At 44.2% G+C, this 26961-nt stretch overlaps 1 pseudogene; it reads left to right on the forward strand.

Annotated features, from left to right (window-relative positions):
• Nucleotides 1-22507: 22507 nt before the first annotated feature.
• LOC129495733 (elongin-B-like) lies at nucleotides 22508-26483 on the forward strand (annotated as a pseudogene).
• The last annotated feature ends 478 nt before the right edge of the window (nucleotides 26484-26961 follow it).

The raw sequence follows: 26961 nt of genomic DNA on the forward strand, positions 1-26961 counted from the left end.
GCAGCAAAATATATAATTACATTTCTCCCTGGGTTCTTAATTCAAGAGCCCTGTGGAAGAAGCAAATAAAGGGCATTTGAGAATGATGCAAATGGTACTTCCTGCCCTACTACCAGGATCTGGCAAGAGCTCAGTTCTCACCGGCTCCATTTGTTGTTTGCCGAGAGCCTACCATGGGCCAGGCCCTATGCTGGGAGTAAGCCCCATGTTGTCCCACCTCTTGTAGCTTGGGTCAGGACAATCAAATTAGGCTACCTCATCTCAGATCTTTCTTGCTTTCTTTACCCCAGGACCACCTTAGGGAAGACAGCTAGCTGGGAAGAATGCTCGTAGGCACCAGCTCAGGCAGATCTGGAGTGAATCCCAGTGCTCAGTGCTGCTTCTCATCAGCTGTTGAAGCCTAGGTAAGCCATCTAACCACTACCTTCAGTGATCTCAAGTGAAAATGGGTAATAAAATCCCATTCATAGGACTTTCTAAGGATGAAATAGGGAATGGAACTAATACCCTGGTACTGCACAGTACTGCAAAGCAGGGGAACACACCATGGAACACCTTTCCCACTTTTTATCCTTGTTCTGCCCTCTTTGTGCCTCACACCCACTTTCTGCAATCATCAATATTACACCCTCTTCCCAAACACCTGGGAATCAGTGCTTCCACACCGATCTGATTTCCTTGCCTTATTTTCTAAGAACAGGTGACCCTAAGTGAGTGTGAAACAGGTCACCTTCTGTGTGTTTCCCCTCCTATGCCAAGAAGTCCCTGTATGGGAATTCAACTGACATTGAACTTCAGAGGTAGCCTAGAGAGGGAAAAGGATATCATAGTGAAATGGCAGCTCTCTGGGAGATGCAGTTCCCATCACCTAGCTTGGTTTTAGTGGGACTGCTCTGAGATTGATTGCATGACTAATCCTGATGATAGGCATCTAAGTTATTCTTATTTAATAAAAATCTATAATATCTGGGCATGTGTACACACAAGTATCTCTATGCCTCACAACCATCTCGGAAGGCTAGATTTTCCCTTTTACAGATAAAGAAACTGAGTCTCAAATTCATTTATTCATTCAGGGAAAATATATTTTTTAAAGATCTTATTTGAGAGAGAGAGCATGAGCAAGGGGAAGGGCAGAGGGAGAGGGAGAAACAGGCTCCCAATAAGCAGGAAGCCTGATGCTGGGCTCGACCCCAGGACCCAAGAATCATGACCTGAGCTGAAGGCAGACGCTTAACAGACTGAGCCACCCAGGTGCCCCCAGGGAAAATTCTTTTTTTTTTAATTTTTATTTATTTATGATAGTCACACACAGAGAGAGAGAGAGAGAGAGGCAGAGACACAGGCAGAGGGAGAAGCAGGCTCCATGCACCGGGAGCCCGATGTGGGATTCGATCCCGGGTCTCCAGGATCGCGCCCTGGGCCAAAGGCAGGCGCCAAACCGCTGCGCCACCCAGGGATCCCCAGGGAAAATTCTTAATGAATGCTTACTATGTGACAAACATGAGGTTAGACACTGGGATGGAAAGCTGAGTAATATGTAATCCATACCCTTAGGAAACTTAAGATCTGGTAGAGAATCTGGCAGATCAACAGACAATTGTCATCCTGGAGCCAACTCAGGGAAGGTCAGAAAACACAGAGGATGGTACCTGACCAGACTGGGGTTAGCAGAAAAGTTAGGATAGAAGCCTCAGGTCTTTTCTTAAGCCCAGTTGATCTGAAGTCTCTCCCCTCTTTCGTCCCTTTCCCCCTGCCCTTGTTGTTCCCCACCAAAGGAGCAAACCTAGAGCAATATCCTGAAGTCCCATAAGGACTCTTCTGTACATTGGACTATGCAATACAAGTGTCCGGGGGACCATGTGCATCTTAACAGGAGTCCCCCAGAGAGAAACTGTACTAAAACTAGGAGGACCACATAGTTTATGCCCAAACCAAGACAGTTTTGAGAATGAAAGGGACCCTGTTAACCATTATGCCAGGCTAACAGGTGTAAACCGGGTGTATCCTGGCAACCTGGAACAGAGGTTTAGGTTAATACAATAACCTGAAGGAACGCTTATGATGAAGAGGATCTCAGGCTGGAAGGTTGATTAGTGGCAAAGATATTTGGGATGGTAGTTCCTATATATTCCTTGAGCCTTATCACTAAGCAATGACATGGGCCCGAGTTTTGGGTCTATTTCCCTGAGTTCAGGGAGCACTGCCTGATAGTGGGTGTGGGTTTAGGGCATGATTGCTTTAGCAACAATCACAGAAGTTCCTGGGGAATAGTTACCAGGGTGAGGGTACCAGCTAGGGGAATACCCAAGAAAGAGCAGCCCCCCGCAGGGAGTGAGGGAGTGGGGCCTCCCCTACTGGTAATTGGAATCCAGCAATCCCACTGATTGGCGGTGGTGAGCCAAACCCACGTCAGGTCTTGCTGATGCATGGCTGGACTAAAGAAAGAGCTCATTGAATTGTTCATGGAAAAGAGCGGTGCCCAGGAGGCCACTGGAGAATGCGGCCACCTCAAGCACAGTGCTTGGCGGGACATCAGGGCTGAAAGGTACAGCAAAGGCCTCCCAGAATTGGTAGTCAGGGGCAGGGTTTTGTGTCACAAGCTGGCCATGGCAGGGACAGAAGGGATCTTGCAGGTTTGCTGTTTGTGATTCGCTGCTGCTGGAGGTATCAGAGGGTGTTTACGCTGTGGCTTAGCCTTCCTGTGAAAGAGAATACCCAGACCTGAGTGAGGGGGAGACACCTGAAGCAGCAAGCGAGAACATGCCCCCAAGACTTTGTCAGCAGCTCTTTGCTTCTTGCTTCCTAGACGCTACCCCCACAATCTGGAGCCAGAGGCCTTGGTGGCCAGATAACCTGGAATCTAATCCTCGGATCTGATCTTGGCTCCATGGCCTCTGAGATGGATGAACGAGGTCACAGTGATAAAACATACTTTACTACATGCATGGCATTGTTCTCATCACTTTGTGTCTTTTTTCTCACTCTTCACAGCAACTCCAGGCATTATTACTGTCCCCATTTTACAGATGAGGAAACTGAGGCATGGGCTAATTAGGGAGTTTGCTTAAGGTCACACGGCCAAGTAGTGATGGAGTGAGGATTTGGGTTTCTTTTGTTTTTTTCTTTTTTGTTTTTTAATTTATCTACGATAGTCACACACAGAGAGAGAGAGAGGCAGAGACATAGGCAGAGGGAGAAGCAGGCTCCATGCACTGGGAGAAGCAGGCTCCATGCACCGGGAGCCCGAAGTGGGATTCGATCCCGGGTCTCCAGGATCACGCCCCAGGCCAAAGGCAGGCGCCAAACCGCTGTGCCACCCAGGGATCCCTGGAGTGAGGATTTGAACCTCACCGTGTGACTCTAGGAACTGAGCATTGGGCTGCTACCCTACACTGATTCATGAATTGTAACATGGGGGTAAATGTAATGCCTCCTTTCTAGGGTGTTGTGATATTCAAGTGGGATAATCCGTTTACAGCATGGGCACCGTGCCTGCATGCAAAACAGCGTGAGCTACTGTTGGGGTGATTCGTCATGGCCTCTCTGCAGCCCTGCTACTCTGTTTCTTCTCAGCCTCCTTCAGACAACTTTCTAATTGAACTCTACAAGACTTTCAGCTTCTTGGGTTAGGACGCATTGTCTGTTCAGCATGTGTGGAGGGACTGGGCAGCCAAGATCAAAAACTGGGATCAGTGGGGATTCTCTGCTCACCAAACAGTATTCCAGGACTTCTCCGAGGATTTAGGTTATGTTTACTCCTCCAAGCAAAAGGTATAGAGATTCTTCTATAACTTTAACTGTTGGAGGAAAAAAATAAAATAAAATAAAAAAACCTCCATAGCAATAACAACCACCGTCCTGGTTTTTTGTTTGTTTTTTGTTTTTTGTTTTTGTTTTGTTTTGTTTTTTGTGGCTCCCTTGCACTCATAGAAAAACAAAGAGAACAGATCAACTAAAACCATTTATGTCCAAGGCCCCCATATATAAGTGAAGGAAAGCTTTTTCCTTCTTGGGCAGGGGCAGTTATGTAGAGGTGGGGGTAGGGTGGGTGAGGGTGGGTTTCCCACTATCCTGGTGCCTCCCTCCAATTCCAAAGCTGATGTCAGACTTAGTGGCCCAAGAGAAGCCCCAGGGAAACCCCAGGTCTGGCTTCCCTTCATACCAAAGTGATTCTTGCATCTCCTCTGGATGCAGCCCCGGGTAGGCAGCCCCTGGATGCAACCCAGCCCTTCCATAGGGAGAAGTTCCTGCTGACTCACCTCATAAAGAAGAAACCTAGGAGCTTGTAGATGAGTCTCTGGGGTTCCTTTTTTGACTTTTTGTTTCCTTTTCCAGTCCTATGGGGTTCAGAGGTGTGTTGTCTGGTTATTAGGGAGCTGCAGGCCCAGGGACCTTTTATGCTCATACTTATCCATGGGGATTTAAGCCCTCCAGTGTTCACATCAGCACTCCAGGAAACTCCGGGTGCTGTAGACCACTGTGGGACAGGCGGAGCAGAGAGGGCTGGGACAAGCAGGGCACTTCTGAGATCAACCCAAGAGACCTGCAGAGAGTTGGTGAGCATGAGGATTAAAGACAAGGAAAGAGTCTACAAACCAGTGACTCAAGACTTCTCTAGCTATTCTGGGACAGCTCTGTTCAGGCACTGACTGCTAGAGGATACTGCGTAAGATCAAATGCTGTGGCACCATCTCTCCAAGCTGTCCAATCATCTCTCCTTCCATTTTCCAGCTCTGCAGGGGACCTATAGACCTGATTTGCCTTTCTCCAGAAATGTACATGGAGGAGAAAGAAGAACTAGGAAAGATGAGGAGAAAGGGAGATGAAGAGAAAAACCAATTGCAAGGATTCTCTTAGGAGATTTCTCAGGGAAGGTTAATTTGCACCCCCCAAAAATTACAAGTTTTGTTTTTAGAGCAAATAATGTTATCTGCTGGTGTATAATTATAGCTCCACAGGGAGTTTTGTGTTTTCCTAGATCCCCCATTTCCCTTTTACTCAACAGAAAACTCTAGTGGGGACTGCACAAAGGCAACAGAGAAGTACTGTGGAGGCCTTGCAGCCACATTACTTCAAGTTTCTTGAAGTCAGGAGGAACTGAACTTGATACTTCCTGGTAGGAAGAAGGACCTGTGGGGGCTTTGGGGCCCCAAGGGCAGCAACCCCAGGGACCTCCAGGATGATCTGGTGCCTGAAGCCCCTGTCTTAAAAGCTTGCTTTCAGCAAAGAAAGGCTGGATTTGGCTAAGAGATAAGCACGGGCGTGTTTGACCCTTTTGTGTCCTTCATATATTAATATAACTAGACAAGAAGGGAGGAGGCTGACCTCAAAGAGACAAAGACTGTTTTCCTTTGAGCTAAAGGACCCAAGATCTTTTTGTTTTGTTTCTGCCTGGAGGACAACGTTGAACTCATTCCAGCCCTGTAAAAGGTCACCTCTGTGGGCACCCCTCGTGGTGGTAACTTTCTGTGAACCTGTTTGGGAGGACAACATTCTGCTTAATATTGGCCAAAGACACCTGAGTTTGTTGTTGCTTGTTTTGTTTTGTTTTGCAAGAGTGGGTATAACAAGCACTTTAGAGTCTGGTTACCCTGATGCCAAAAACAAATCCTAGTACCTCTCGCTTCTGGCTCAATTGTCCCCAACCCTCGCATGTAATCCAGTTAGAACACAGAGAACAGAGAGGAACTGACTTCCTGCTTCCCGTGGGTGGGTTCTGTTAGAGTTTTCCCCAGATCAGCCAACAACAGAGCCCAGTGGCTGGGACCCTGCCATGCTGTCCTCACTCCCACCCCCAACTCAAATTACTTCACAAAACAGCAACAATTAGCTGCCTGGGGCAAATGGTACCCTACAATCTGGACAGCTGGAACAGTTTGTCACAGGCTGGTTTGTAATTTTATTTATTTTTATTTTTATTATTTTTTTTTGGTTTGTAATTTTATATATACCAGCTCCCCACCCAGATTTCAACACATTAGTAATTATCCTACTCCTAAAACCTGGAGACTGGGAAAAAAGGAGGGGTAGGGATTCAGAAGAGCAGCTGCAGGGCCTGTCGTGCTTTCCTATGCAGGCTAATAATAGCTCCCAGTTATCTAGCACTAGCCCTGCCAGGTATGTGCTAAGCATGGCTCATTTATCTCCTGTAATCTTCACAACAGCTCTGGAAGGTGCAGGTGATCCCCCTCTTGCTGATAGGGAAACTAAGGCTCTATGAGATGGAAGTGGTTGGCCTAAACTCATGTAGCCAGGAAGTACTGAAAGCAGATTTGAACTGTCCTGATTCTGCACTTTTAAGCATCATTAGGCTATACGGCTGCTTCAAGCTGATGAATTTAACAAGAGTAGGTGCCAGGAAATGCCAGTTGAGCCAGGAAGGGAGCCATTGCTAAAATGCTAAACCTGAGGAGTTTGAAACCTGAGAACTGGCAGTTTAATACTGGGAAACCACAGGGCCAGGGGAGGTGTTTCTGGGACACCAAGTGGGGACACAGCAGCCCCTGCATGCCTATTTAGAAGCACCCTTGGCCTGATACTAACCCATTTTGCAAATTGCAGAGGTATAGAGAGGCCGTGGAAAGGTTTTACAATTTATTTTAATGTAATCTCTCAGCTAAAGTCTGGTGGAGAAAAAAATAATGAAGTTGATGTTGGTTAAGTCATATGCAAGTATAAACTGATCTTCTTCTAAGAGATTTTGAATGTAATGAATGCCCCTCCCCTGGGAACCTCCCAATACCTAGCTCCAAAACAGCCCCAGTGAGGCTTCTTTATCCTTCTTCACCTCAGCTTCCTATCCTCACCCCACTGGCTGCAGGTGTCTCTGTGTGATATGAGGACAGCCACTGTAGTGAGTGCCAATACCAAGGCAAGGCACCAAGCTATCTTCTCCCTTACTACACAGCCTGACATGCTGCTTGGTGGACCCCTTCCATCTGTCTCTCTTTGATAGGTACATTTCTTTTCCATTACTGTGTGTTTGTTTTGTGGTTGCTGAATCCAGAGCATTACATATATTTTTAAGAGAATGCTTACTATATGCCAGGCACTGTTCTGAGTTCTATATGTGTATTAGTTCTTTTTATCTTCAGAAAATAGCATGAAGCGGGCAGTACTATTATCTCAATTTTATAAGTGATAATAGTTGAAGCCCAGAGAAGTTACTTGTCCATGTTACACAACTAGTGAGTAGGAGAGCCAAGGTAGGAATCGAGGCCTCCTGACTCTGGTATGGTCTTAGCTGCTCTGCCATAGTGATTTTGGCCTGAGCCAGGTATTCATTCATGTGTCTCTTCCTGGGCATTCCATGGTTGGGTTGCTGCTGCCATAACTGGCACTTGACTGTAACAGTGAAATGACATCACATTCCCAGGTGAATGCCATGGAATTTTGCGTTGTCAAGGAAAATATCACAGAGTGTTGTCAGTGCTCTCTACAGGGTGGCTCTAAGTGATTCACCTTCCTCTCAGACAAATACAAAGAAGAGAACTCTCTGTATCTGGGCACTGTGACTCAGTTTCTAATGTTATTGACTATGATGCTGGACACCATTGGCAGCATCATTACCTATTCATATCACATGCAGTCAGCCATCTGGGAAAGGCACACAGAAGAACATCAGAGGAGGAGCAATGTGTGGGGTCACTCAGAGAAACATGCCAATTCCAGAACTTAAGAGGTGCCTTGGATGCAGTGAGGATAATAATAGCTAATCCTTAGGAAGCCCTCACAAGGTGCCATCCCTGGTCTAAGCACATTCCAGGAAGTATCTCATTTAATCCTCACCGCAGCCCTCTGATGTCGATCCTATTATTATCCCCCTTTGGCAGAGGAAAAAAAATGAGACACAGAGAAGTGATTTCCCAAGATCACAGGGCTCATAAACAGGGGATCCAGGATTCAAACGCAGCCAGTGGGTTCAAAGATGGAGCTCAAACATGGCACTACAACTGGTACTACTTTCTTAACCGCAGCTCTATTTTGAAGAGATGGGGATTTTCAGCCATCTTATAATCAGCTGCACTTCTGGTCATGAGTGAATGAGGCCCCAGAAACAAAGTGAAAAGAAAGCCTGACCTAAAATAATGCATGACTCCTAGTTAGGGAGAAGGGTTGGGAGGGCAGAAGTTGGGACAGGATATCCTCAGGTGGGCACTGAGAGAAAGAATCAGAAGAGGCTTTCTTAGTGAACATCTGAGTGAGCAGGGAACATGGGGAGGGGCAACCCCAGGGTCTTTCCCTTGACCCTCTGAGTTCTGGTGATCCTTCCCCTCCTGCCTTGACCTCGCTGGGCTCTTATTCTTGCCACTTGTTGCTGTTGGTTGCTTGCCTCCATTTCGGAGGTGAGAGATCAAGTCTCCCAGTTGGCAACATAGTTTTCATTTTAGCATTCAGAAGGCTGGGCATCACCACTTTGATAGGTACTTATTATAATGTGACTATTTTCTTTTGAATAGAGTTTTAAAATTAACTCTGCAAATCATATATCTGATAAAGGATTAATGTCCAGAATACATAAGGAACTCCTACAACTCAACAAGAAAAAAAAACAAATAACAACAATCATGAGGCAAGGACTTGAACGGACATTTCTCCAAAGAAGATCTACAAATGGCCAATAAACACACGAAAAAGCTGTTCATCATCACTTGTCCGTAGGGAAATGCAAACCAAAACTATAAAATCCCCCTTTACAAGTACCCCCCCCAAAAAAAAGTTGTTAAGGGAGCAGAGAATGTGGAACTCTTGTGCATTAATTGTGGGAATGTAAACTGGTGGAGCTGCTGTAGAAAACCTCTCACTTCTAGATATATACCCAAAAGAATGAAAAGCAAGGACTCACATACCTGTACACCATTGTTCGTAACAGCATTATTCACAATAGCCAAAAGGTGGACAAAACCCAAATGTCTATCAGTGGGTGAAGGGAGGAACAAAATGTGGTATATCCATACAATGACATATTATTTAGCCATAAAAAGGAGTGATTGTCTGGTACATGCTACAACATGGGTGGAAATTGAAAATATTATGCTAAGTGAAATGAGCCAGACACAAAAGGACGATATTATATGGCTGCCCTTGTATGAGGCACCTAGAATAGGCAAATTCATAGAGAGAGGAAGTAGAATTTTGGGAGGGGGGAAATGAGACATTTAGTGGGGACAAATCTTCTGTTTTAAGATAATGAACAAGTTGTGGAAATGGATAGCAACTATGCAACATTGTAAATGTACTTAATGCCATTGAAATTTATGCCTTAAATGATTAAAAACGGCAATTTCCGTTATTTTACCAGAGGGGAGAAAACCACCAAAAAGTTTTGATGCAAAAAGCTTTATGGGGTTTAATTTTTCAGCAGTTTATAATTTCATTAACATTCACCTCATCTACCCCACAGAGAAGAGTACCATGTGAAAACCACACTTGGCTCTCTAAGTTGGAACTAAAAACACCCCTACTCTACTCCTTGGAGTTTCCCCAAAGTGAATCTGTCCCACACATGGTTGCTATTGGACTCTACCTGTTGCTACAGTGTCATTCTGCTGTTACTAAGGAATGTGACCTGTCCTGACTTTCAAAGCATTCACGTAATGCATGAAACCACTCTGTGCTCTTTGGTATAAAGCCAAGTACTTAAATCCTAGCTCCCTTTTTTTTTTGTTTCTTAATGATTATCTGGCTACAATTTAAACTCCAGCCATTGTTTAGTCATGGACAGAGCCAATTGTGGTGTTTAAACTTCATTATTATTTAGACAGCCACCAAGCCAAGTTTACAGAATTCTGGAAGGCAAGCTTAACCTTAGGGTACCTTCAGCAGTTGTTCTCTGTGGCCAATCCTGAGAATTGAATTTGGAGCAAACTATTCATCCATTTATAACCCAAGTTTCTTCTGTGTATTGGAAATGTAAAGATGAATAGAACAGCACAGCATAGGGAATATAGTCCATAATGTTTTGATATCATTGTATGGTGGGGGCACCTAGCCAGCTCTGTCAGTGTGACTTTCAAATTCGGGGTCATCAGTAGCTCCACATTGGGTGTAGAGGTTACTTAGAAATAAAATATTTTAAAAATATATAATGTTGTATGGTGACAGATGATAACTACAGTTATCGTCGTAAGCACAGAGTAATATATAGAATTGTCAGATCATTATGCTATCTACCTGAAACTAGTATAACACTGTGTAGGGATCCCTGGGTGGCGCAGCGGTTTGGCGCCTGCCTTTGGCCCAGGGCGCGATCCTGGAGACCCGAGATCGAATCCCACGTCGGGCTCCCGGTGCATGGAGCCTGCTTCTCCCTCTGCCTGTGTCTCTGCCTCTCTCTCTCTCTCTTTGTGTGTGACTATCACAAATAAATAAAAATTTTAAAAAAAATTAAAAAAAAACACTGTGTGTAAACTAGACTTCAATAATACAAAAAAAAATTTAAGATGAATAAGGCATGACTCCTGCTCTTATGAGGCTGAGAGTCTAATAAAAATGTAGAAATAGTGCTAATAGAATAAAGTAAATGTTGAGGCACCTGGGTGGTTCAGTGGGTTGGGCATCTGCCTTCAGCTCAGGTCATGATCCCAGGGTCCTGGGATCAAGCTCTGCATGGGGATCTCTTGTTGGTGAGGAGCATGCTTCTCCCTCTGCCTCTGTTCCTCCTGCCCTGCGCATTCTCTGTCTCTCTCTTTTCCTTCTCTCTCTCAAATAAATAAAATCTTTAAAAAAAAGAATAAAGTAAATGTTGATAGACATGTGTCCAAAGTATTGTGGGGTGATCAGTCAGGATTGGCGGCAAGAAGAGGGGCCACCATGGTTCACAGATAAGATGGCATTTGAGCCAAATCCTGACAGAAGAGTGGAGCTTTCCAGGGTGACAAAACACGATGGGGGGACTTCAAGGTGAAGGAATGGCATATGCAAGGCCACAAAGTATGGCAGGATGGGCCATTCAAAAAAACCCCAGCAGTCATGTGTGGGTAGAGCAGGGTGAGTGGGGATTGGCAAGATCCTGGAAGAATGCAGAAGAAATTTAGAGGTTATCATATACTCAATGGGCAACCCCAAAGGACTTTAAGCGTGGAAGGAGCCTGGAGGGGCACAATTGGGTTTTCATTTCCAAAAAGAAATTTAAAGTTTGTTGGATAGATTTGAGGGATTAGAAGGTGGACACAAGGAGGCCAGTTGGAAGGCTGTCAGAATAATGAAGGTAAGAGATAAAGAAAGCCCATATTTAAGAATGAGTTCAGAGGTAAAAGAGACAAGATAATGACTGTAATATTTTAATAAATGGGGGTCCAAACTGAGGCCACGTTTCTGTGCATCTTAGACCTCTATTATATTGAGGTGAAGGCTGTAGAGTTCCTATGGGAGCCCTAGCCTGGCATAGGAATGGGGTCTATAACTGCTCCTTTCCCCCTTCCCTCTTATTACCCTTTCTCAACCTCCCTACATTAGCTGAAGACGTGGTTTTTATTTACTTATTTTAATTTATTCTTTTATTTTTTGACTTAGTTTCAAAGATGCTTCAAAAATCAAGAAAGTATAAGAAGACAAGTGACCTGTCCCCCCATCCACTCAATGCTATCCCAACCCACAAAAGGTAATCACTGTTTCTAGTTCCTCATACATCCTTCCAGGGATATTTTTAAAAGTACATCCAAGAAAATAGGATGGTACATTCTTCCCTTCCTCCTTTTATTTATTTTTTTCCTTGAGGCTCCTTCTTAGGATAAGTTTACGAATCCTAAGGGAGCTCATTCAGTCTTAAGTCAGTCCTGGCTATCATTATGTCTACTGATAAGCTCTTCTCCACTGTAGCACTTAAAGGCATAAGAGCCCTGAGGTAGAAACAGATCCAGCAGGGAGAGGCCTTATCTCATCAGGATGCCTCATCCATTCCTGGACCCACTGCAGCACTGGGCAGTCCAGGCAAGATTGATGAACCCAGTGGAAAGTATAGGCTTCTCAGGCTGCAGAGAGAGGAGCCCTGTGTTATGCTTAGATATAATTGCTCCACAGCCAAGGGGACCCACATTTTTGGTGACCATTGGCCATTTTCCCTGGGCCCACCCATGAGGTCAAGTGGCTAAACCACAAGGGACCAGCTCTGGGCACTGCTCCCAGAGTCGTCTTTCCAAAATAGAACCCCACTTTGACCCTGACCCTTCATAGGGGTGCTGCTGGTTCTTCTTTCCTGCCAGCCAACCTCACCCCAAGCCACCTCAGTCTGCACTATGAGTCCAGCAGGGATGTTACATTAATTTTGAAAGTAAAATAAGAGGCTGGGGCAGCTGGGTGGCTCAAGTCAGTTAAGCATCTGACTCTTGATTTCAGATCAGTTACCATCTCAGGGTGGTGGAAATCTCAGGGTGTGGAGCCTGCTTTAGATTCTCTCTCTCCCTCTCCCTCTGCCCCTCCCTCCCAAATAGGGAGATCTTGCTGTTTCCTTCCAGAAGTTCTTGCAGGTTGCAAACCTGGGTGCCTTTGGGAGGAGCACCACCTCATTTCACACCCAAAAGCAGTTCAGTCCCAAGGTCATAAGGACCCAAGAGGTTTTTGATTTCCCATGCTTGGGGCTGAGTTCTTTTCAGTGCGTAAAGTGGTTAAGTTTGTGATAATAAAGGAGGACTGAGTTTGTGGAGGGTCAGGGAGGTGAAATCAATTCTGAATTTGCTGAGTTTATCCCCGTGACCTCTCAGCCTCCTATTATAAACATAAATCCTGGTTTTAATGAGGTTTCAAAGCTGCCCATCACCAAATTTTCCCAAGTCTATACCTTTCATGGTTAACTTTAAGCTTCTCCTGAATTCTCTTCATTAAGAAAATCATATTCTGGAATTTATTTACACAGGATATGCAAAACCATATACCATGTGATACTCATGGGACACAACTTGATACCCACCAAATATAATAGTGTTTAGTAATTTTACACAGATATTTGAATGCCAATGAGAAGAGGATGGCTGTGTAGAGCATGAATTTAGCTACCAGAGGCTACTGTCATGCCACATGTATAATCAGGATTCAATAACTCAACTTAAATATTATTAATAGCTAACACTTATAAGTACTTACTAGGTGCCAGAAATTGGTCTGATCATTTTACATGCCTTATCCCTAGGAGAAAGGTATTATTGCTGTTGCTGTTTTTACTATTACTGTATTTTTCACAATTTACAGATGAGAAAACGGAAGCCGGTAGAGGTTAATAAACTTGCTTTTCTTTAGTTACACTGTTAGGGTATCAGTTTGGCTGCTAACAAGGCCCAAAATAACAATGGCTTAGACAAGATAGAAGTTTAATTCTCTCTCATGTTAATCTCATCGTGAGCACTCCAGGGCTGAGAAGGCAGCTCCACCTTGTCCCAGCGTCAGGCTTCTTTCATGTCTTCTGCCTTCCTTAGGGGCTATGTGATTCCTCCTTGTCAAGGATGGAGCAACATCTCAGTATTTCCAACCGAGGAAGAAAGGAAATGGAGGATCCAGTCTGCCCCTTCAAGGGTATGACCTGGAGGTTGTGTTCAGATCCCAATGGCCAGAATGTGGTCGCATGACCATCCATACCTAATTGCAAACAGGCTAGGAAATGTAGTATTTTTTCTTGAAGGTCACATACCCAGTTAAAATTCAGTCTGACTTCCAAGCCAGAACTCTTAACCATTACATTGATCTTACTGTTGTCTAAAAAATTAAATGAGGGTCAGAAGTTGGTTTGGTCTTTCTGATCCTTCTCTACAGTATGAGACTTTCTTTTTAATATTCTACTTTGCATTTGTGCACATGAGCATGCACAAGTACAGTTGTACACACATGATACAGCTTATAACTCTTCCAGTGAAAACGTTTTTCAGTATGGTTGTCTACTGAAGGGGAGTCCAGTAACGTTTCTTTTCACTTTGTCCTTAAAGACTTTGAAGTGTTCCTTCCTTCCTTCCTTTTCTTTCTTTCTTTCTTTCTTTCTTTCTTTCTTTCTTTCTTTCTTTCTTTCTTTCCATTTGCTAAATGCCACACACTCTGTGATGCTTCATATATTATGCCATCATCAGGTAATGATTTTCTCTGTCACCAGACTGTAGGATTGGGCTTAGAAATCACTCCCCACAAATGAAAATTCCCAGTCTTTCATTAGAAAGTGCATCAAGCTAGGGTAATTTTTAAAAATACTTAGAAAGTATGGGAACATTCACAATTAAGAAATGTAATGTCAAACGTTACAAATTTGCTACAATTCTGTAATTTTCATTAAAAGACCATTCCCATTCCCAAGTGCTCTATTTTAGGGTTACCTTAGTAGGATACTATGAAAATCAGGAAGCTCCATAATGGCCCATGTATGTCTAACTGCACTCCTGATGCCTCTGTTTTTTCTCACCCTAGTAAAAGCAACTTTGTCAGGACCTCTCAAGACACTTGAGACATGTTTTCCAAAACCAATTTTAAGTAAGTATTAATTCAATGGAGCATTCCTGGTGTGGCTCTTTCAGCTGTGCAGAATGCCACAGCAATGAGGAAATTGTTTGTTTCAGAGCAGGAGATGCCAATGCAATGACAGACACTTTTTTAAGGCATGTAGCTGGTGGCTGTTAAATCTACATTTCCTGACATTCATAATGGCCCATTAGCCACTGGACGTGAGCAGAGAGAGTTAGTTAATACTTAGGCCTTCTTTTTCATAGTGTGCTTAACAATGCAGAGTACTTTTAAATAATTATTTCATCTAATCTTAACAATAACCCTATGAGATCGGCAGGGACATCTTGGCAATGTAAGAACATCCTAAACGTCATTCTCACAAGACAAAGGCCTACTTTTCTTACTCTACAGCATGAGTACTCCCTAGTAAGTAGAAAGCACACTTAAATTATATTCTTTTCTTTCTTTCTTTTCTTTTTCTTTCTTTTTTTTTTTTTTTGTAGAGGTGCTGGGGATCAAACTTGGGTCCTTATATAATTTAATTATATTATTTTCAGTGAACATTCATTGAGCCATCCTTTGGGCCAGGGTACTGTGAAATGATGGGGTGCCACCAAGGAACAAAACACAGTTGCTTCTCTCAAGGAATTCCACCTGTCAGGGGAGAAACAAGAACACCTCTCTCTATCATCTGATGCTGAAAGTGCCATACTGAGGTCTTCCAGGAAAGTGGAGTGGGGGAGAGAAGGATTCAGAGAACTGGAGGGTATGTTTTTGCTGAGTCTTGAAGTGTAAGTGGATCTACCTGGCAAGGAAGTGCAGGGAGGACATTTTAGGGAGTGGTCACAGCATGTGTTAGGGACAGAGGCATGGACTTTGTGATTTCTTCAGAAAATGGAGAGTAGCGGGTGGCTAGAACATGGGTGTGGGAGGAGGAATGCATTTGATTAGGTAGGGGGAGGCAGGCCTTGTTTGCCAAAACTACCTGGTCTGGATTAGTCCAGCAAACCAGGAAGGTGGTAAACAGATCTAGTTGGGTATCCATTGAGCCCCAAGGGCTTTTTGACTTGGGGAAGTTACTTAACCATCATCTGTAAAATGGAGGTGATACTCATACTCATGGGTTAGGTTTGAATGTTAATGACTCGTGTATGTAAAGTGCTTAGCATATAGTGTTGAATAACTATTAACTACCATCCAGCTAATATTTCTTTACTGTTTTTGAATGAAATTTCCTTGAGAATGGATGAATCATCTCCCTACACACAATATTTTGGGTATAATTTAATGGAGTTAACAGATCCCCTGAAATTGTATTCTTACTGTTTTTTTTTTAAGATTTTATTTATTTATTCATGAGAGACAGAGAGAGAGACAGAGACACAGGCAGAGGGAGAAGCAGGCTCCTCACAGGGAGCCTGACGTGGGACTCGATCCCTGCACCTGGGATCACGCCCTGAGCCAAAGGCAGACGCTCAACCGCTGAGCCACCAGGGGTCCCTGAAATTGTATTCTGAGTTTAAAATCCTGCTATAAGATATAGGGAGTCGTCTGATGTTTTAAACAGAAGAGAGATGATTTTTTTCTTTTTGAGGGAAATACTGGATACTAGTGAGGGGAACCATCTGTGGTTCTCAAATCTGAATGTATACTATAATCAGTTGTGGAGCTTTTTAGAAATACCAGTGCTCTGACTTTACCTTTTGGACATTGTGGTTTAATTAGTCTAGATGAGCCTGAGCATCAGGATTTTAAAAATCTTCCAAGTGATTCTAATGTGTAGCCAGCTTTGAGAACTACTGAGTTAGGCTACTATTGGTCAGCTGGAAAAAGAATAATAACAGCAGAGTAGGAACAAAAAAGAATAAAGCAGGAAGATTCCAGAAACATTTTGGAGATAGAATCTACAAGACTGGGTGACCAATTAGATATGGTGAGAGAGGAGGGTATGAGGTCATTCCATTAACACAGAAAGAAGGGGAAGAGGTGTTTGTGTTCTGTTTATTGCTTATTGCCTTTTCTTTAATATGTAGGAGATAGTCAGGAAAAAACAGTTCATTCAGCAAAGATGTAGTTGATATACATTTCTTAAGTGCAGACTGTGGCTCTAAGTTTTGTTCTGGCCATCTCTGACAATCCTGCGGAACATGGAAATGTCAAACAGGCAGCTGCAAATACCAGTGTGAGCTATCACCACCCATAAGTTCATGGCCAAGTAATTGTGGAAGAGTATGGCTGAAATCATCCAGGAGAAAGCAGAGAAGGAGACCAGACCACCAGTGGTGGAACTCAGAGTGTCCTGGACCCTAAGGCCACACCAAGGAAGAGGAAAGCATTTGCGTGCAATGGTGAGGCAAGAGTTTCCTGAAGGAGGGGATGATCATTGTGTGAAATGAAGCACAGACACTGCTGAACCAAAAATCTGGGAGCAGGCCCTGTGTTCGATAGGAAGTGGCCATGGCTTTGGAGACAGTGGCAGGGACAGAAGCCAAATTCCAGGGGGTGCAGACAAGAAAGAAAGTGAGGAAGCATGAGCATTGGTGTAGGAAGTTTGGGGTAAAAGCAATGAAAGCGGTAGCTGCAGGGGAGGAAGGGTGGAGGAACAGAGCTTTATTTTAGGTTGGAGTGGCATTATTGTAGTCTGAGGGGAAGGAGCCAGGCGAGAGGAAGCCATCAAAAATGCAGACAAGGGAGGAGACCTCTGTGGAGCCAGGGCTCAGCACAGAGGCCCAGGGCTCACAAACACTGGGTGAAGAATTAATTGCTCTTGGAGAGAGGAGTAGGGATGCTGTTCTTCGAGGTGAAAGTGAAGTTTCCAGAATGGTATAGGCCTTATGAGAAACCACCCATGGTCATTTCTGAATCCCAGCACAGCTTCCTCCCTAGTCTCCTTTCTAGGTCCAATTCCCAGAACTCAGTCTGTTTCTTTCTCTCCTCAAATGCTGCACCACTCAGGACTTGAGGCTGGTGGAGAGTGAGCTATAATATCTAGGGTTTCCACCTTTGCTTTCCCAGCATTTGGAATTGATGGTTGATCGTGATGCATGAAGAACTGAGCTGTGGTTACAGTTACAGATTCTCACAGCGTCCTTCCCTCACTTTCACTGGTTCTTCTTTTCTTTCCCAGAGGGTACTCTCCACTGGGTCTCTCATCCTGCACCTTGCTTCCAGATGTGTGGCCTGCCCACTGATTCCCCTGCTCTTCCTGACTCTACAGGTGGGATGCCCAGGCGGGGCTCTGTCCTATGCTCCTTCTCTTCCCCAAGTACATGCTCTCCCCAGGCCACCTCCTCCTTGCTGTCACTTTAAATCACATCCCAGGCCTGACCTCTCACCCTAACCCCAGAACTCACCATCTCATGACTAACATTTCTACGTGCCCATAATGGAACTCTGGATTTTCTCCCCCCATCTGCTCCTGCTCCTGTTTTCCACTCTCAACATATGCCTGTGGTATTGTTTCCTCGATTCCTCAAAGCCCAAAACTCCAAAGTCACCCTTGATTCTCCTCTTTCCTTCAATCCATTACGAAGTCCTATAGACTCTATTTCCAAAATAATGTTGAAATTTGTCTACTTCTTCCATCTCCAGTCTAGTCCAACACTGTTCACCATGTGGTTTGCAGACCAGCAGTATCAGCACCTGGGAGCTGGATAGCAATGCAAAAAAATCCTAGAGTCCTCTCCAGAATCAGAACCCCTGGGGTTAGGATCTCCCAGAAGATGCTGAAGCCCTAAAGTTTGAGAAGCACTATGCTTGTCCAAGCCTTCATGGTCTCTGCCAGTCCAAGCCACTTCAATAGCCTCCAGGTGGTGTCCGTATTTGCTCCCTTGTATCACTATTATCTACTGTCCTCCTAGCAGCCAAAGTGATTGTTTTTAAAAACAAATCAGATTGTGTCACACACATACATGCTCCCATCCCCCCACACTAGTTTAAGACCTCATAGCTTCCCACTGGGTGTAGTACAATCCAGGTTCTCTTTACTGCTCCTCCCGAGCCCTGAGGGAAGTTCTGGTTGCATCTCTCACAGAACCTTCCTGCTCCTTTTCTCCGGGCTCCAGGTACCCTGGCCTCTTCTTTCAGCTGATCCTCTCAGGCTGTTCCTGTCTTGAGACCTTTGCTCTGGCTGTTCCTCTGCCTACAGTGCTCTTCCCCTGCACTGCAATAGCTGGTTGCCTCAAATCATTTGCTTCTTAGTGTACCTAGTACCTCCTTTAGAGAGGCCTTCAACAACTAACCAACCCAAAGGAGCCCTTTACCAAATTAGGTTTTAACCTCCTGCATAATACTTATCACTACCAATGGGGTTTTTTGTTTATTTGTTGCCCAATGTAAGTTTTATGAAAATAGGAGCCTGGTTTGTCTTGTTCATTGCTCTGTCCAAGAGCCTGGTGCATAGTAGATGTTCAATAAATATTTGCCGAATGAACTTTATTTCTTCCTTATCGTAGGCCTGTGGTTGCTATGGGTGAAGTGCTGTCCACTCAGATGCTCAATTACTCCTCTCACATGGCTGCATTTCTGGGAGCCTCCACTCATCTCTGTGAGCCCTGGGTCCACGTGATAGTATGGTCCCTGAAGAGCACAGCTTGAAGGAGGCTAGAACCTGAGAAGGCGTTAACCTCAAAAGGAGGTAAGAACATGAGAGAACATTAGCTGGCTACTTTCATGGAACTTCAGGGAGGGAGTCTGGGAATCGACTATTTTTGTGGTGTGGTTGTTGAGTAGTGCGTAAAGTCGCCTTGTGTATATGAATGTGGACTTTGTGGTCAGGGAAGCCTGGGTTCAAACCCTGGCTTTGAAACATACTGTCATTTATTGCTCTGAGACCCTGAACAACTACTTCCACTCTTTATACCTCAGTTTCCCCATTTGTGAATTGGGGATAGTAATAGTACCTACAACAACAGAACTGTTGAGAGACGTAAATGAGATACCTGTAATGTACAAGGCAGATGGTAAGCCACCTCAGAAGTGTTAGCTATTATTATTGTTGTTGTTGTTATTGTTTTATACCAAGAGGGAAAAATATGAATAGCACTGAAGACTTAAGAAGGAAGAAGAGGAAGAGGAAGAGGAAGAGGAAGAAGAAGAAGAAGAAGAAGAAGAAGAAGAAGAAGAAGAAGAAGAAGAAAGGGGAGAAGAAGAAAGGGGAGTAGGAAGGGGAGGAGGAAGGGGAGGAGGGGGAGGGGGAGGGGAGGGGAAAAAATAGGAAGAAAAAGTAGAGCCATACTCAAATGAAGAAAAATGCAAGCTAGAGGTACATTGAGATGTCATTTGTCACCTTTCAAATTGGCAAAACCTAGAAAGTTGGCTAACACTGTCATTGGATATAAGGAGGCTGGTGGGAGGGTGAAGTGGAACAACTTACCACCCTGGCAAGAACATTGGCAATAGCTAACAATATTGATATAAACATACCCATTGGCTCAGGTAGTCCACTTCTAGGAATTTATGCTACTGATACCCAGGCACACGTGCAAAATGATGTATGAAAGGTTTAGCACTGTTTGAATATCAAAATATTGGAAGCCACCTATCTGTCCATGAGCAGGGAAATAGTTAAACAAATTGTGGAGTATCTATATAATGTAACCAATAAAACGAGAAAGTTCCTTCATATACTCATGTGGAACACTCTCCAAAATAGATTATTAGGTGAAAAAGGCAAGGTACAAAATCCAATGTATAGTTGGATACAGCAAAACAGATCATGGGTGGAAAATGTATGTGTTTATGTATTCTTTTTAATAACAACAGAACTCTGAAAGGACAGAGTAGAAGAAAAATGTTTTATTGTACACTCTTTTGCATCTCTTGAATTCTGAGCTATGTGAATGCACTGTGAAAAAGCTGAAGTTCTGGTTTTTAAAATCTTAATTGTTAGCATTAATGCCTAATGCCTCTAGCTGAGGAGTAGTTCTAGGAATGGTGAATCTCCCTTAATGGTGAATCTGCCTTAATGTCAGAGGACAATCATTGGCAACAAAGATACTAAATATCTAGACGTCCTTTGGGCTCTGTGCTTGATGGTGTAATAGTTGGCTTGCAAGGGAGATGCCTGCAAGTAGATAATAAACTGTGCCTGTGGGAATGTATATCAGCCTGCAGAGAATATTCTGAATTTCTCTTAAGTTTTTTAAAACAAATTTTTCTTTCTTGCAGTTCTTTCTTACTAGCCTTAAAAGCAAATAGCATGTATCTGGAAGAGACAAATAGCATATATCCAGAAGTTTTAGAACATTATCGTTTTCGCTGTGCTCTTTTGGAGAGAAGCAAGGAAAAAAGAGAATATACTTTTCTTTACATTTCTTCTGCATTCCCTTTAGCTAGTGATTTTCTGCAAGGTAAAATCTTCCAAAGGGTGCTGCCTCCCTATTTTGGGAGTTTATCTACATGACTGCCCCTCCTACTTCTGCCAAACTGCCCATCTCTGTCAACTTCCTTACCACATGTTGTCAAGCCTTATGCATTCCTTTTAAAATTTTGAAAGATTTTATTTTTAAGTAATCTCTACACCCAATGTGGGACTCAAACCTACAACCCCAAGATTAGAGTTGCATGCTCTCCCAACTGAGCCACCAGATGTCCCAAGCCTATTCTTTTCCTTGCCTCTGACTTCCTTCAAACCCCTGACTCCTGGCAAGCCTGGTTGTTCTGCATCCTACTACTTAAGACTCAGGGAATATAGATGGGTGTTGATATTAATTAGTTGATGAACATTGACTGAGTTCCTACTATGTATCTCACACCCTATTAAGTGCTAGAAACTAAGAGAGGAGTAAGAAATTATTCTGATAGTTTTACCAGATAGCTCACAGTCATTTAGGGAAATAGAATTATGATAGAGTGTGAGAAATACAGGAGTGGTATGTAAGCGCCAGGAGGGGCACCTAACCCAGCTTTGTTGGGAAAAGGGTGTTGAGAAGGGGTTTCTGGGGAAGAGAGGTCTGAGAGGAGTCTTGAAAGATAAGTGGAAGTTAACCTGAGGCAGGCATGTGGGGAGGAGGCTCTGGGAGGATGAGGGCTGGACACTGGAGGTGAGGACTGGATTGTGGAGGAACCTTCCATGGTAATGGGGTAGTGGTGCAGCTCCACAAGAGCAAAGGCTTGAAGGTAAGTGTGTGTGTGTGCATGTGTGTGTGTGTACGCACATGCAGGCATATGTGTGTATTCATGCAGTTTAACTAGGGCATTATGACGTGTGCAGCAGGATGTGGCAAGAGATGAGGGAATAGAGTGTTTCAGGAAGGAGGAAATAACCAGTAATGTCAAATGCAACAGAGGGTCATTGACTAACAAGTAGTAGGTCACAGGTAACCTTTCCAAAGAAGTATCAGGAGCAGTAAGGCCTGAGCCAGGTTCTGGTAACTGCAGAATGAAAGGGAAAATGTAGGACTCAGATAATAGTTAACATTTATTGACTATGTTCTGTATGACAGGGTTCTACATTGACACATTAATTCTCACAACAACCTGAGAGGTAGATAGTATCCATAGGCTTATTTTACAAAGGAGGAAACTGAGGCACAGGAAGGTTAAGCAAACAGTCCTACAGTTACAAGTGGCAGAACTGGGAGCTAAAGTTTCCAGAATCCAAGCTGCAATTCCAGAAATGTGACAGTTGGCCAGAGAGTGACACGAGGCCAAGATTACTTTTTTTTTTTTTAAGATTTTATTTGATTATTCATGAGACAGGACTCAATTCCAGGACCCCAGGATCATGACCCAAGCTGAAGGCAGATGCTCAACCGCTGAGCCACCCGGGAGTCCTGAGGCCAAGATTATTAATTTTTATTCTTTTTTAAGGCTGCCAGGGATTGGAGAACATTTATAGACCAAAAGAAAGGTGCCTGGAGACATGGAGAGAGTGATGATTACTAGAGCAAAGTCCAGGAAGATAAGGAGATAAGGCTGAACCCTGGGTGTGGCAAGAAGAATGTTACCAGTTACCTCTGAGAGGCCACAATTTCTGCGGGGGGGGGGGGGGGGGGGGGTGGGGGGGGGTGGGGCGGAATCCAGAGGGAAGCAGAGTTTGGAGAGCAAGGCCTTACCAGCTGCTGTTAGGGCAAAGGGGGTGGGAATGGCGGTGGGTAGGATGGAAACAGCTAGGCCGCAGACACAGCATAAAGGCACATGATGGTGTGACTCACACGAATCTGTGTTTTGGAAAATGGAAATTTCAGGAGCTGGTAGGCCAGGGCTTAGGGTGATTGCCTGTCCCAAGGAACACACATGCATTGAACTAGAAACAGTACTTAAACCAACCTCGGCTGGATCCCCGAAGGCAGCCTGACCTTTTCAGTCCCTCAAGCCTCTTTGCAAGAGTGGACACTTCATTCTAATTAATAAATTATTTATAATCCTTGTTATTAGCCAAAAGGTGCTGGTTTTGCAATTGGCATTTAACAATTCTGAGTTATGTTCTGATGATGATAGCTTCTTGCAAACGGTGGTTGTTACCCTGGATTAAGCACCTGGATACATATGGTCAGCCCTGCAAAATGCATCAGCCCTTGGACCTTTACACCAAGAGTGAGTGAGACAGGGCCATTCAGTGACCTGTCTGACATCTGTGTCACAGCGAAGATATAAACCCACATCTGTTAGACTCTAAAACCAATAGCTTGGCCACCAGGTGAACATACCTGTTATCCAGACTTTCCATCAGATTTCTTTTTGAAGAGTCTTACAGGACGAATTTTAAATGAAGGGCTTGTAAGACTCTCCAAGAAAACAGGATATAGCTACTGTTTTACACTGTCTTTGCTTCCAAACACAGGAAATACCTTATTTTAAAACTTAAGAATTTTTATTAGACAAAATTCAAATGTGTATTTCAGAGAAATAAACACAACACAGAATTAACTGTCGCATGTTGCTACATCTTCCCCTAGACTTTCTATAGGCCTATAAGCATATATGTGTATATGTGTGTGCAGATATATTTCTTTACGTAAAGAATATCATTGTGAACATATGCACACATAAAAATACAGTTTCGATGTCATTTTTGATACCTGCCTTGAAATGCTTTTATAACATACTTACTGGTGCCACAGCCACAGTGTGCTTGGGAAGATAAATGATGATGAATAAGAATATTTTGCAATTTACTTGATAGATGCCAGGAGGAAGTCTTCGGATTTTTTAAATAATTTGTATTGGAAGGCCCTAACTCTTCTATATAGATCAGGGGGAGGTAGAGGGTAGGGGATAAGCATAAAGGCTTTCAGAAGCCAGACTGCCTGGGCTGAATGCCAACTCCCAGTTTCGCCATTAATTAGCTGTGTGACCTTGAGCAACTTGCTTATCCTCTCAGTGCCTCAGTTTCCTGACCTGTATAAAGGGGAGTAATAGTACCTAAATGAGTTAGCCCATGTAAATGCTTAAAACAATGCCTGGCCCTCATAATATTCAATCAATGTCTGTGTTTCAAAGTGTATTCATCTGTATTATGCAAACATTCAAGCAAGTGAGTGATTTAGTCCAAAAACCCAGAGTCTATTAGACACAGCTGAGGCAGATATAGAAGTTTTTTGGGTCAATTCCTGGGGTGGGGACTGGGAGTCTGTAGCTTTACATACCTCTCCAGGTGAATGAGTCTTATAATCAGCCAGGTTTATAAGCCACTGTTCTAAAATACTGGACACAGTTGGACAGAAATTGGATGGTGGATGAGAGCAGAAAGATTCAGCAGAACAGTGAGTTTGAGATGGCCCTACCCAGACACACAGTGGCCCTTTGTTAGTGGCATAGCAGGCTGATGTGATATTTAAAGCTGGAACTTCGTCAGCTAAAAACCGGGTAAGATAAAGAAGGCCAAAGTAATGAAAAGGAGGAAGAAACCTGTAGATAGAGTAGGTTTCCTTCTGAAGTTAATCAGTTCTTTTTTGGCAGGGATATTTTTTCTACTTTTGGTTCCTTGTGGTTTTGTCTATCTTACTTTTAAAAGTATTCAGAGATACATTTTGTCCTTCTTAGGATTCAGCTAAGATTGATTTAGTATGTGCTGGGCACTGTGTAGTGGGTTTTAGGCTTTATTTCATGTAACCTTCCAATTAACTATATGAGGTATGTACCACTGTTCCCATGTTACAAATAAAAAGACTAAAATTTGGAGGAAGTTAGATACTTGCACAAGGTGCAATATCCATTTTCCCTTTCTTCTTCAGTAACACAAGGCCAACTTTATTTGGGGTAGTAATGCAACCAGTGAAAAAGCTACATTTGCCAGTGGCCCTTCCAGCTAGGTGTGGCCATGTTGTCTGGTTCTAGCCAATGAGATGAAAATGAGAGGGTCTTCTGGGAAGGTTTGTTTGTTTGTTTTAAGATTTTATTTATTTATTCATGGCAGACAGAGAGAGAGAGAGAGAAAGAGAGAGAGAGGGGCAGAGACACAGGCAGAGGGAGAAGCAGGCTCCATGCAGGGAGCCTGATGTGGGACTCCATCTCAGGTCTCCAGGATCACACCCCAGGCTGAAGGCGGCGCTAAACCGCTGGGCCACAGGGGCTGCCCTGGGAAGGTTTTTTAAAAGGGTATTGACTCTGCCTTGAGGTCCTCCTTCATCGCTTCTTCCCCATGCCTGGAATACAGACGCGGTGCTGGTAGCTTCAATAGCCATCTTGAACTTTAAGGCTATCACTTATACATTAGATGGTAGTGGAGAAAGAAGGAATTTTGGTCCTTGTTTTTTTTTAGATTTTATTTATTTATTCATGAGAGACATAGAGAGGCAGAGATGCAGGCTAAGGGAGAAGCAGGCTCCTTGCAGGGAGCCTGATGCAGAACTTGATCCCAGGACCCCAGGATCACGACCTGAGCTGAAGGCAGATGCTCAACCACCGAACCACCCAGGCACCCCAGAATTTTGCTTCTTGATGACCGTGGAACTGCTATGTCTGCCCTGGGCTGCCTAACTCTTACTTATACGAGAGATAAATAAACCTCTATCTTGTTCAAGTTTTTCTTAACAACCAACAAATACAATCCTAACTATAACAATAGCTCATGTTTATATTGTGCTTTATCAAAGCTAGCCACATGCCAGACACTTTTCTAAGTCATTTTTGTATATTGACTAATTTTGTCCTCACAACCCTATAATGGAGGTACTACTGTGTTATTCCCATTTTGTGAATTTGGAAATTGAAGCAAAGAGAGATTCAGCAACTTGCCCAAGGTCACAAAGCTGGAAATGGCAGAGCCAACAACACACAGCTGGTAAGAATTAGATGTGGGAGTAGAACTCAGGTCTGTCTGACACCAAACCCATGCAATGGTCGTATTATCCTTGTGACAACGGTAACTGTATGGCCTCTTTCATATTCAATATGAATATGGTACACTTTGTGGTTTTCTTTAGGTCAATTTTACCTTCCACTTTAATGCACAAAATGGAGGACCACTAGCTGGTGGCCATTAGAACAAAACTCATGGTCTCTCCAGAAGATCAAAACAGACGTGTTAGGACCCACCTCAGATCCCTAGCTCCTTCGTAAAACCTCCAAAAGAAATGTCATGAACAGGGGCCGGGCGGCGGGGCTGGCGGCGGGCGCGCAGGGCTGGGGGGGTGGGCTGGGGGAGCTGGAGGGGCGGGGACGGGGGCGGGGGCGGGGGGCTGCGGGGGCGGGGGTCCGGGTCGGTGCTCACGCCCGCCCGCCGCCCCCAGGACGTGCTCCTCATGATCCGGAGCCCCAAGACCGTGGTCTTCACGGACGCCAAGGAGTCGAGCCCCGCGTTCGAGTGGAAGCGCCCGTCGAGGGCGTCCGCAAGCGCCGCCCGACGAGCAGCGGCTGTACGAGGATGACCAGCTTCTGGATGACCGCAAGACCCGGGGGAGTGCGGCTGCACCAGTCGGACGGCGGGGCCGCGGGCCGCAGCCACTGTAGCGCCGGCCGTCCGAGCAGATGAAGCTCTCGAGGCCCTGCGCATCGAACCCTTCTCCAGCCCACCTGAGCTGCCAGACGTGACGAAGCCGCGGGACTCAGGAAGCAGCGCCAGTGAACAAGCGGTGCAGGGAGAGGGCCCTGGGCCCACCGCCAGCGCCCCCCAATAAAAGAGATTTGGGTGTCAAAAAAAATGTCATGAATAGGTTCCAAAAAGTTGATTATTTTAAAAAGCATTCATGAAATCCCATTTGCCATTGTTTCCATTACAAAATTGTTTTGCTTTCATCAAGTAGAACTCCATCATAAACGGAAGTGCACTATCCATCCATCCGTTCATTCGTTCAACATTCAGCATCTGCTCTGCTCCAGGCACTCTCCCCCATGCTGGGATAATGCAGCAATGACAGACAAGGTGGAACTCACAGTATGCAGAAAGCAAAGCAAAAAATTAACAAATTAACAAACAAACACACAGGAGAATATCAGATACAAACATATGATGCAAAGGAAAGAAGTGGTAGAGGCTCCTTTTAGGAAGGTTTCACTGAGGAGGAGATATTTGAGCTGAGACTTGGTAGTGAAAAGGAAGTCCCTTGGAAAAAAATCAGGGAAAGGCCTTCCAAACTGAGGCAACAGTGATTCCCT

Source organism: Nyctereutes procyonoides, unplaced genomic scaffold, assembly GCF_905146905.1.
Source record: "Nyctereutes procyonoides isolate TBG_1078 unplaced genomic scaffold, NYPRO_anot_genome, whole genome shotgun sequence".
Taxonomy (NCBI): Eukaryota; Metazoa; Chordata; class Mammalia; order Carnivora; family Canidae; genus Nyctereutes; species Nyctereutes procyonoides.